At 39.8% G+C, this 13,194-nt stretch overlaps 1 protein-coding gene across 1 annotated transcript in view; it reads left to right on the forward strand.

Moving 5' to 3' along the window:
- The first annotated feature begins 1,485 nt into the window (after positions 1–1,485).
- Positions 1,486–13,194, forward strand: part of PNLIPRP3 (pancreatic lipase related protein 3) — a 53,332-nt gene continuing 41,623 nt past the window's right edge. The window contains exons 1-2 of the mRNA XM_023729895.1: positions 1,486–1,580; positions 2,094–2,142. The gene's annotated coding sequence lies outside the window, so the exon portion shown is untranslated. The remainder of the gene's footprint in view (positions 1,581–2,093; positions 2,143–13,194) is intronic.

The following is a 13,194-nucleotide window of genomic DNA, read 5'->3' on the forward strand; positions in this document are numbered from 1 at the left end:
CTTGTCTCAGAATGGTGCAGTCTAAGGTAGGAGACTAACAGATAAATGCCTAACAAGTCTATGATCTGTTAAGTGCTATAGCAGGTTCAGGAGTCCTGGTGGCACAAAGGTTAAGTGCTCAGCTGCTAACTGAAAGGTCAGCAGTTCGAACCCACCAGTGACTCCATGGGAGAAAAGACCTGGCAATCTGCTTCTGTAAAGATTACAGCCTGGGAAACCCTATGGGGCTGTTCTACTCCGTCACATGGACTTGCTATGAGTCGGAATTGACTCAACGGCATACAACAACAACATAGCAGGTTCATTAGTAAGTGCTGTGAAAACATGGAACAGAGAGTGGTTTAAAAAAATTTTTTTTTGTCTATATTATCATTGTAGATCTTTGTATTTATTATTTGACAATGTTAATATATTAAGTACCTTCTTAGTTCCAGGCATCGTGCTTGTCACTTGAGATGCAGACGTAAATAAGATGCAGTCTTCTGACAGGATGCTGTTGATGGATGTATTGTTCAGGCTTATCCTACTTGTGGGGCTGAAAACATCAATTCTTGATATGTCACTTGGAAAATACAGTCAATAATTGGTGAAGCTTTTAGAGCATGTCTTTTTTTAAAGGCCTGGTTAGTGGGCACTCCCTCTGTGCTGGGCTCTGTGCTTAGTGCTGAATGGGTCCATTCTGTATTTACTGCTGGCCTGCATGCCAGCGTGAACTGGCTGCTACAATCACCAGGATATTTCCAACCAAACAAAACACCCAAGACTTGTAACTACTCTTGTTCATAATTTCTTCTTTGTTTGAGTCTTGCATAATGTAACAAGGTATGCATGAAAAGACCAAATGTCTCATAAATATGATAAAAATTTGATGCTATTACGATGAGAGAAAAAAATTAAGAAAACCCGAGAAATGCTTTCAGCCACTTTCTATGAACATTTAAAAATTGAGAAAATAACTAAGATACCTGTGGATTTAATTGTTCATCACTGTAAGTTAATGTAGTAGCACAAAAAAGCAAGTTTAAATTGCACTAAAGTATACAAGGAGCGCTGGTGGCACAGTGGTTAAACTGCTAATCAAAAGGTGGGTGGTTCGAACCCACCAGCTGCTCTGTGAGAGAAAGATGTGGCAGTCTGCTTCCGTAAAGATTACAGCCTCGGAAACTCCCTGTGGAGCAGTTCTGCTTTGTCCTGTTGGGTTGCTATGAGTTGAAATCGACTCGATGGCAATGGATTTGGGTTTGGTTTATATCACGAAGCCTATATAAAATGATGTAAGTATATATTTACCTATATGTAAACATAAATTTGTCCATATGAACATTAACATAGTTTAAAATGAGAGTAATAAAAATTAACACTTAATATATTACTTATGTACCAATTACTTATTGTATGTGTAAGTAATTTAATCACTTCAATGACCTTATGAATTAGGAGCCATAATTATCCCCCTTTACAGGTGAGGAAAAGCACAGTGAGACTGAACAGCCCAAAGCCATGCTAGCAATAAGTAGAAGAGCCCAGGGATCAGGCTCCAGAGTCACCGATGATAACAGCTATGTGATATTGCCACACAGGTAAGAGGGGCAGATTAGCTGTGTATTATTTAACTCATAACATATTTTAGCAGGATGTGCTTGTATTAAGTGGATGCTTACGCTGAGAAATGTTAGGGAAAAAATACTGAAAATGTCTAATCACGATCTGGAAAAATTTCCTTTTAAATGTTTATTATCTAAAATCATGAACCTTAGAATAACTTTCCAGAATGACTCCATTTGTGTGTAAACTAAAATATTACTAATGATGAAGCGACAAATCCTTGGAAGTTTTAATCACCAGTCACATGATGTAAGTCACACCCAGCTAATTATATTTCTTAATATGAAGCCAAGAGTCTAGGCTATGGCACATTTACTTTGCAGGGCATGAGAATTAAAGGTGGCATGAGCTACGTGCTCTTCTGGACCTAGAGCTCCTATATTTAGTGGTGTCATTTTGAAGAAAACCACTTAGTACTTTATAGTGAAGTGACTTTACAAGTAAAGTTCTTCAGGAGATTTTTGATTTTTTTATTTGTATCAACTTAGATGTTTGGAATTTGGATTGCTGCACTCTTATTCTTTGGCACATCAAGAGGTAAGACTTACAATGTGTGCTAAGTTCATTAAAAATAATAAGTGTATTTACATCCAAAATGCAATCAATATTGACTTTATTCTTTAGAAATGACTATTACTAATTTCAGTCTAGAGAAATGTCCTATGTTTATGGATGTATTTGGAATATCGACTCTGCTTGTAATTCTTTTTGTCATCAAATTATCTAAGGAAATCTGCCTTTAAAAAAAAAAAATACTGAATGAATTGAGCATATGAGAAGCATCCATGTCCATTAATGTAAAATTCACTGGACAGTCTTGTGTTGGGCTCCCAGCTCTGCTACTTACTAGCCTCATGGCCTTGGACAAGTAACTTATCCATTAAACTCTCCATTTCTTCACTCATAAGATGGGATGCAGCAGTAAATGAGAAAATGTGTCCATACCCATTTCAGTACCTCACTCATGGTAGATGCTCAATAAGTGTTTGAATGAAAGAATGAATGAATGATGTTGATTGAAACTTCCATGTTGATTTCCTCCATTTGGGTCATGATTTTGTGGAGGGACCTTGGACGATGGACCTTTCTTATACACTTACTCAGTATTCACTGACTTGAGCTCTTTATACTGTGTATTCTTTCTACATAACCTATGTAGTAGTTACTGGTTCTGTCTGTTCCTATTTTTCTGGTTTAGTAGTATACCTATAGGCACTAAAGTTAATTATTTTATTTGTTTTAAGCAAAATAGAATCAACTTATTTTAGTGTTGAAAGAGGGCATGTAGCAGACTTTTAAAGTACAGTGTAGTGGTTGAGATATTATGGTGGTTAAGAAGATAGCCATCAAGTCTTACCTTCAGTTCAACCATTGGTTTGAATCCTACCTCTGCTTGTGTTTGAATTCTGGTTCTGCTATTTGGTTATTTGCTTAACTTTAAACAAGTACTTAACCTCAATACTTCATCTGCAACACTAGGACAATCATAATAACAACCATCATTAAGAGTCAGAATCAACTTGATGGGAACAGGTTTGGTTTGGTTTTGGTTTAGGGTTGTGAAATGAATTAAATAAGTAAATTCACATAAAGTGTTAAGCAAAGGATCTGGTCTATATTAATAGTAAGCAATCAACAAATGTTAGCTGTTGTTTTCACAGGTGAAGAAAGCAAAGCCCAGAGAGGTTAGCTGCATACGGTGTCGGCGCTAGTTGGTGGCAGCAGCCAACCTCTGACTTTCTGTTCAGCATTTTTAGTCCCTGCCCTCCAGCGCTCCTCTGTGGGATAAAAAGTGAAGGGATGGAGTTACCATTAGTTTTCACTGTTTCGATTCACCTATTTAACACCTATTTATTGAGCACCTACCCCTGCGCACTGTGCCCTATTTTGCATGATTTTCCTGCCCCAGGTACTCCAGATGGAATGCCGAAAGCAGTTACGCTGATGAGTTCCAGGGCAGGATGAAGAAGTATGCCAAGTCTGCCCTGGTCTGTAATTTTCTCCTGTTGTTACTTTCTCCTCCTTCTGGACCTCAGTGTCCGCTTTTCTATCTCTACTCACAGCCTGCTTTCAAAACCCACTCTTGACAAGGCTGCTAGCACGTTTTTAAAAAAACAGACATAAGTTCATTCAACAATCACCTACTAGGTGCCAGGCATTGTGTTAAGCTCTAGGGACACAACTGTGATTGATAAGACTTCCCTAGAATTTCTCAGAAATATTTGCTTTTCAACAGGAAATGACTTCTGTTTGAAAGCTAATTGAATTAAGCACAAATTGTAAAATGTCAAGTACCAGAGGGCTGGATGCAAATCTGTTACAAATTTAATATATGTAATATAAAGGCACTAATACAAATGTAATATAGACTCAGTTTTTTAAGTTATGGCAGCTGTGTAATGGACATATGTATGCTGTAGAAATATACTTATTATCTAAATTTTATATAACTGTATATTTTGTTAAAAAATTTTTTTTATTTAGCAGCCATCTCCCCTTACTTCCCTCCTTACCCAGTTTAAATCCTGTGGTTAATCACCATAATCACTTCTTTGCGTATACCCTGGACTTCCCTGACACCCTTGATTTTACCCTATGGTGATCCAATTATTTTCTGCTTGAATTTTTTGTTGATACCATGTTTTCATTAATGGGAGCGTGCTGAATCATTGAGTGTGTCTGAATTTTTAGTAGGTGATATGGATTTTTTTGTTGTTGCCCCCTCCCACAAGCCTACTCTCAGTGTTTACTGGTACATATGAAATACCACTAATTATACCCCAGGATCCCCACTGGGATCTGTTGGTACATATGTGTTACAAATTAAAATTCTCAAAATGTCTATTTTTCCTACCAACACCCGGTAAAAACATGCCCATTTCCTCAGTTTCAAACAGTCATAAAGGTCCCTGCCTTGTGGCAGCATGCACTGTTAGTGGTATAGCAGCTTCCCAATAAACCCCAGAAGCTAAAAATTTCATGGTTGGTATATGTAGCACTGGGCACAAAAGGGTTAACCATGACCTTGGTTGAACCCAACACTTCACCTACTCCCCGCCTACACCTATGCAGCTGAATGTGCCTGGAGAAAAACCCATATCATGCTGACTGTCTTACTTTAAAGTCATGGTTATTAAGCTAAAGAAGACCCTAAAGCTGCCTAGCCATCTTACCATATTTCCCTAGCCCATTCAGTCTTCCAGGCTCCTGGGCTATTTCATTCTCTTTGCTGCTCAAACCTCCATCTCCTTGCCCAACTACACTCTTGGCTGATGACCTTGTTTCCTATTTCAATAAGAAAATAGAAACAAAAAGAGACTTTCCACAAGCTCCCAGCACCACATCCGTCCAGCTACCTGCATATACCTGCCCATATACTCTGCCTTCTCTCTATTCACAAGAGATGAACAATCCTTGTTCCAAGTAAAGGCCAACTTTCTACCTGTGTATTAGACCTCATGCCCTCTCACCTCACTCACGGATAATGCTCAAGAATACACCCTTCTCTTTCCCCTGCTTCACCAGGTTTCCTTCTCTCTACTGGATCATTTCCATCAACACACAAACAAGTTGTTATTTCTCCCATCTTGGAAACTCCACATGAGAGCTGTCTGTATTGCTCTTTCCTATCCTTCCTCCCCTACCCCCGCACCTTCTTTCTTGAACTCACTCTAATCAGGTCTCACTCCTGCCATTTCACTGAAACTGCACTTGTCAAGGTCACTAATTATTCCATGTTGATAAGCCAGTGGTCAATTCTCCAGCCTCATCTAATTGGACTTTGCAGTATTTGGCCCTCTTGATTACTCCCTTCTCTGGCAGTCCTTTTGTAAGTTGGCTTCCTGGATGCCACGTTCTCCTGGATTCACTCCTACTTCACTAACCATTTCTTGTCAGTCTCCTATGCCAGTTCCCCCTCATTTCCTGATTTCCTAATGATGGAGTGCCCTGGGACTCAGTCTTTGGACCTTCCCTCTTCTCTACCTGCGGTCATGCCCTTGGTGATCTCATCCATACTTATGGCTTTGAATACCATCTTTATGCTAATGACTTCCAAATTCGTATCTCCAGCTGAACCTCTCCCTTGAATTCCAGTCTTATATATCCAACTAATGCCAAGATGAGGAAATAGAAGATTTTTATCGACTTCTGCAGTCTGAAATAGATCAAACATGCAATCAAGATGCATTGATAATTACTAGTGACTGGAATGTGAAAGTTGGAAACAAGAAAGAAGGATAGGTAGTTGGAAAATATGGCCTTGGTGATACAAGTGACAGTGGAGATCATATGATAGAACTTTGCAAGACCAACGATTTATTCATTGCAAATACCTTTTTTCACCAACATAAACGGCAACTATACGCATGGATCTCACCAGATGGAAAACACAGGAATCAAATTATGACTACATCTGTGGAAAGAGACAATGGAAAAGCTCAATATCATCAGTCAGAACAAGGCCAGGGGCCAGCTGTGGAACAGACCATTAATTGCTCATATGCAAGTTCAAGTTGAAGCTGAAGAAAATTAGAACAAGTTCACGAGAGTCAAAGTACGAACTTGAATATATTCCACCCGAATTTAGAGACCATCTCAAGAAGAGATTTGATGGGTTGAACACTAACGACCGAAGACCAGAAGAGATGTGGAATGACATCAAGGACATCTTACATGAGGAAAGCAAAAGGTCATTAAAAAGACAGGAAAGAAAGAAAGACTAAAATGGGTGTCAGAAGAGACTCTGAAATTTGCTATTGAACATACAGTAGCTAAAGAAAATGGAAGAAGCTGAACAGAAGATTTCAAAGGGCAGCTCAAGAAGACAAAGTAAGTATTATAATGAAATGTGCAAAGACCTGGAGTTAGAAAACCAAAGGGAAGAACACCCTTGGCAATTCTCAAGCTAAAAGAACTGAAGAAAAAATTCAAGCCTTGAGTTGTAATTTTGAAGAATTCTATGGGCAACATACTGAACGACACAGGAAGCATCAAAAGCAGATGGAAGGAATACACAGAGTCACTGTACCAAAAAGAATTGGTCAAAGTTCAACCATTTCAGGAGATAGCATATGATCAAGAACTGATGGTAGCATATGATCAAGAACTGATGGTATTGAAAGAAGAAGTCCAAGCTGCACTGAAGGCATTGGCAAAAAAACAAGGCTCCAGGAATTGATGGAATACCAACTGAGATGTTTCAACAAACGGATGCAGCACTGGAAGTACTCACTCGTCTATGCCAAGAAATTTGGAAGACAGCTACCTGGCCAACCGACTGGAAGAGATCCATATTTGTGCCCGTTCCAAAAAAAGGTGATCCAAGGGAATGTGGAAATTATCAAACAATATCACACACAAGTAAAATTATGTTGGAGATCATTCAGAAACAGTTGCAGCTGTAATCCACAGGGAACTTCCAGAAATTCAAGCTGGATTCAGAAGAGGACATGGAACGAGCGCTATCATTGCTGATATCAGATGAACCTTGGCTGAAAGCAGAGAATACCAGAAAGACATTTACCTATGTTTTATTGACTATGCAAAGGCATTTGACTGTGTGGATCATAACAAATTATGGATAACATTTTGAAGAATGGGAATTCCAGAACACTTAATTGTGCTCATATGGAACCTGTACATAGACCAAAAGGCAGACGTTTGAACAGAACATGGGGATACTGCGTGGTTTAAAATCAGGAAAGGTGTGTGTCAGGGGTGTATCCTTTCACCATACGTATTCAATCTATATGCTGAGCAGATAATCCAAGAAGCTGGGCTATATGAAGAATGAGGAAACAGGATTGCAGGAACTCATTAACAACTTGCAATATGCAGAAGACACAACCTTGCTTACTGAAAGCTAAGAGGACTGGAAGCACTTACTGATGAAGATCAAAGAATACAGCCTTCACTATGGATTACACCTCAACATAGAGAAAACAAAAATCCTCACAAGTGGACCAATAACAACATCATGATAAACAGAGAAAAGATTGCAGTTGTCAAGGATTTCATTTTACTTGGATCCACAATCAACACCCATGGAAGCAGCAGCCAAGAAATCAAATGACATATTATATTGGGGCAAATCTGCTGCAAAAGACCTCTTTAAAGTGTTAAAAAGCAAAGATGTCACTTTGAGAGTAAGATGCCCCTGACCTAAGCCGTGATATTTTCAATCGCCTCATATGCATGTGAAAGCTGAACAACGAATATGGAAGACCAAAGAATTGATGCCTTTAAATTATGGTGTTGACAAAGAATATTGAATATACTGCGGATTGCTGGAAGAGTGAGGATGGCTAGACTTCGTGTCACATGCTTTGGACGTGTTATCAGGAGAAGAACATCATGCTTGGTAAGGTAGGGGGCAGCAAAAGAGAGGAAGACCCTCAATGAGATGGATTGACACAGTGGCTACAACAATGGACTCAAACATAGCAAAGATTGTAAGGGTGGCACAGGCCGAGGCAGTGTTTTATTCTCCTGTACGTGGGGTTGCTATGAGTTGGAACTGACTGGATGGCACCTAACAACAATACAACATATCCAGCTTCCTCTGTGACATCTCCATTTGGATATCTAACTCACATCAAACTTTAATATGTCCAAAACTGAGCTCTTGATCTCTATCCCCAAAGCCTGCTTCTCCAGAAGTTTACCCCATCCCAATTAATGGCAATTTCAGTCTTCCAGTTGCTCAGGCCAAAAACCTTAGCATCATCCTTGACTTTTCTTTCTGTCACACCTAACCAATTAATCAGCAAAAAAAAATCTTTAATCCTCCTTCAAAATATATCTAGAACTTGACCACTTCTCTCTACCTCCACTACTACTACCCTGGGGTTAGCCACCATACTCTCTAACCTGGTTTATTACAATAGCCTCCTAAGCTGGTCTCTTCTTCTACTGTTACTCTGCTTCAACTGATTCTCAACATAGAAGCCAACCTAAATCAGTCCATGTCACTTTTTTGCTCAAGCCCTACAGTGACTTCCCATCTTATTTCAGAGTAAAAGCCAAAGACCTTATAATGGTCTACCAGACACTATGAGCTTTGGCCCTATCTAATACCATCCCCTGCTGTATATCCACCATGCCTTATTCAAACCCCCTGAGGCCAGATGCATTCCAGAATCCAGATTTTAGAAAGATACTATGGTAAATATACTGTATAATAAATATATAACCCACCAGAGGGATATGGGGCAGCACCTCATAAACAAATACAAAAATATTTCTGCAGTAAAATATATGAATATTCACATGAAGTGGTATTAAAAACTATAAATAGATTAAAAGTAGCTTTTTCTGCCAAATGAATTGGCTACACACTAAAAAACAAATGACCAAACAAACAAAAAACACACTTTTTTTTTCCCCATGGAGATATTTGGATTTTGAAAATGCAGATAATGTGTTGTGGACCGTCTCTCCCCCTTGTTCCCTCAGCTCCAGCCACAGCGACCTGCTCATCATTCTTCAACCACACTAGGCACATTCCCTCTTACAGAGTTTGACTCTTTCTCTTCCCTCTGTCTCAAATACTCTTCCTACCCAGTTCGCTCCTCACCTGCTTCAGATTGTGATTCAAATGCCTCCTTTTTAGTGAGGGCTCCCCTGACCGCCCTATTTGAATTGCAGACCACCCCCTCACCTAAACACACATACTCCCTACACTTCTTCAAGGCTTTGTGTTTCTCCCACCACCGGTCACTGTTTAACATATGACATATTTTATCTCTCTGTCTGTCTATCTATTGTTACATATTCTCTGTTCCCACTCTTTATAGACTATACACTCCATGAGGGTAGGATTATTTTTTCCACTGCTGACTCCCCGGTGCTAACGGTATCTGGCACATAATAAGCACTTGAATAAATATTTCTTGAAAAAAATTAATGAACCTATTTTCCAGCTTTTCTGTATCATTGGAAAAGGCTGCTCACAGTAAGATAGAGGGAAAACATGTTTAGAAAATGAGAATTAGGAAAGTACAAACTCAGATGCCAATTTATGTGATTTCTAAACCTATTAAAACTAGCTTCATGTAATGTGCTGTATTTGAGGCCGTCTCTGAAAATAGTTGATAACCTTCCATTGACATAAACTAATACCCTTGTTTTTTAATAAGTGCTTACTTCCTGTAATCCAGCAACCTAAGCAGATAACTTAAGGTCATATTTAGTGTTTAGGTAACATGCAAATTAGCTCTTTCTACCTGAGGAATTTTGGAGACGTTTTGATTATATCCTGCTGAAATAGGTATGATCAGCAAAGTAGGCCCTATATCCATTCTAGGCAAAGGACCACAGGGCTTTCCCATAGTATCTAAGCACTCACTGTTGTTTGTAAGGGCCCTCAGGAAAGTGGGTCCTTTCCTTGCCCTTTCCCAGTAACAGATGTCTTTGGAAATTGACTGAGGAGATGAGAAGGTGTAAGGAGAAATGAGTTTTTATGAATTTTTACCTGGTAGATACCTAAGTATTAACTCTTACTCCTTCCAAGAGCCTACTTTGCCTTCCTTGAAATATTTCCCTAGTAGTATTTGAAAATATTTGATATACTTTTTAAAACCAACACCTACATTTTCCTTCATTTTGTTCTTTGTTTCTCTTTACTTTCTAAAAATAAATTTAAATTTGGGGATTTAATGTGAGTGTTGAGAATGTGCAGTATAGTGAATTACTTAACATGGCCCTTCTAGACATTCATGGAGCACTGGTAGCACAGTGGTTGAGAGCTTGGCTGCTAACTGAAAGGTCAACAGTTCAAATCCACCAGCTACTCCTTGGACACCCTGTGGGACAGTTGTACTTTGTCCTATAGGGTCGCTGTAAGTCAGAATCAGCTTGATGGCAATGGGTTTGTTTTTTTGTTTTTTTTTTTTGTTTAGCCATTCATGGTCTGTGACTCCCACAAAATGATTGGGTGGGACTATGCAAATAAGGTGCTTGTGGCCCACCACAGGATTGGACAGCTTGCTAACAATGCAAATAAGGTGCATAGAAAGCTTGTGGGAGTGGGACCTTGCAAATAAGGTGTATAGAACCCTAACAAGGGGATTGGCCAGTTTTGTCATCGAGCTAGGCTTAAAATGAGCCATCCCAGAGGCAGGGAGGGGGGACTTCACTACCATCAAGAAAGAAGAGCCGGGAGTAGAGCACATCCTTTGGACCCAGCATCCCTACACTGAGAACCTCCTGGACCCAGGAGACAGAGAAAGAGCTGTATCACCTGAGATGGCACAAGATAGAGAGAAGCAGCAGCAGAGAAACAGTGGCAACAGAGTCAGGAGACTGGCATGAGACAGCATGGGGGCTTTCTGGCCCATTGAGTGAGGTGGCTGCAGTGGATGTGCTGACCCATGGAGCAAGAATGCTGAGTGTCTTGGGGCAGGAGGCCTACTGGCGGAATGAGGTGACTCTAGGCACTTATTTGCAGGGCTAAAGAGCTTTGTAACACTTGCCTGAGCAGGGAAGAGGCCAGGCCAAGGGGCCAAGGGGCTGAGGGCCAAAGGAGAGGCCTGCCTATAGGCATGGCCAAGAAGCTGTCCTGACCAAATAACTGTATCATGAGTCGTTCCTGCTCCTGAATTGTAACCCGTTACTTCCCTGGTAATCCTCATGACTGTAAGTATGGTCTGTGAGTTCTTCGTGGCCATTGCAATGAATTATCGAACCCAGCAGAGAAGTAGAGTGCCGTGGGAGGGATGGCTGGTGTCAGAATTGGTAAAAGTATTGGAGAGAGGAGATATGTCTGACCTCCACCTGGTAGGAATCAGCTTTCGGCTGATGCTGATCTTGATTCTCTCTCCTCCTCCTCCTGAAGTTAGACGGGGAGGTCTGGGGCCACCATGCCATTTTTTACAGAATGAGACATTATACTTTAATGTTATGGCACGGAGTTATCTTTAAATGCTTTGTTTCCCCTGTTTCATTATTTTAATTATTCATTTCTATGGCAATAATAAAGATATCTCATAGAACAATTTTTAGTAAAGAATATTCTTTGCTTTCAAGAATGAAGTAGTGTATGTTTGCGTAAGTTACCACTTGCTCTCCACTCCCAAAACATAGAGAAACAAACTCTATCGATAATAGAACTAGGGCATGTCTGCAACCTCAAATCATAGAAGAAAATAACTATTTACCAGATATAATGAAATATGGGCCAGGTTTTCAAAGGACAGTAGAAGTTTGACCCATATCTTCCATCTTGAGCAGGGAACAAATTTTACATAGTTGGCAAGAGGGTTCAGAAAGGCTTTTAAGAGATGAAGACCTGAAGTATGGGTGAACCACAGAAGTGAGGAGGCTTCCGCTTCAAACCCACATCTAACCCTGTAGAATGGTAGAGGAAGGAGGACTAAGGAGGGACTACATGTTATGCTGAAAGAGCAAAGGAAAGAAAATTAAGAAAATGAAACCATTATGGAAGTGAAAACCACATTAGAAGCAGCAAGAAACAAAGGGACATGAGGACAGGCTTGAGAAAATCCACATGATGGTGAAGGGAGAGAGCAAAGACATGAAAATGACTGGAGAGATGATGATAGACGTGAGAGAGACAGAGACACGCAAATACAAATAACTGGTAGTTCTGTAGCCACAAATATATACATATTTTTTTTTCCTGTTCCATTTGTTCCATATATGTGTGTCCTAGCCAGAAGAAGAAAATACTTGGGGAGTTCTGGCTAAATGCTCTGATAATGAGGTATAACTTAGGACGGTCAAGGGTACAAGCCATAATGAACTATGATGAAACTATCCTTGTGAGCTTTTCCACATCTGTAGAATGGGCATAAAAGACCCACCACCTAGGGTTGAGAATTAAGTGAGATGTGAGGCTCACACCATCTGGCACACAGCATACGTATATGAAGAAATGAAAACATAGAAAAAGTGATTATCTTACCCAGTGTTGCATTGCATTCATTATAATGAACCATAATGCAGGTTACTCTATAACTTAGTGGAATTGGAATTGTATTAATTAGCTTTTTCTAGGTTAAGTTGTAGTAACAAATAGTTCCCAGATCTCATTGGCTTACAAAAATTAAGGTTTATTTCTCACTTATGTTACATTTTGGCTGCAATGGCTTTAGGTTGGCTCTGGCTCTGGTCTACCTATCTTCTTCCAGATCCAAGCTGAAGGAGTAGCCCCTGTTCACAACATGCTGCTCTTGGGGCAAAGGGAAAGGATGCAATGGTTGAACCATGCAATGGCTATTAAAGAAGGTGTTCAGACTTGGCACACTCTCTTCCACTGGGCATAGCACAGGAAGGCGCTGCAAGGCATGTGCTTAAGGTGAAAGTGTCTAATCCGCTTACAGGAAGAGAGAGTAAAGAAGTGGGAACAATAACGCAGTCTACCATGGAAGGGTATGAAGATTTACATTTAACATATACCACCAGAATGAACACTTTTTATTTTATTTTTTTATTGTTGTAGTTTAAGTGAAAGTTTATATTTCAAGTTAGTTTCTCATACAAAAATTTATACATACATTGTTATGTGACCCTAATTGCTCTCCCTATACTGTGACAGCACACTCCTCCTTTCCACCCCTGATTTCACAT

The sequence above is a fragment of the Trichechus manatus genome, unplaced genomic scaffold (genome assembly GCF_000243295.1).
Source record: "Trichechus manatus latirostris isolate Lorelei unplaced genomic scaffold, TriManLat1.0 scaffold00031, whole genome shotgun sequence".
Classification (NCBI taxonomy): Eukaryota; Metazoa; Chordata; class Mammalia; order Sirenia; family Trichechidae; genus Trichechus; species Trichechus manatus.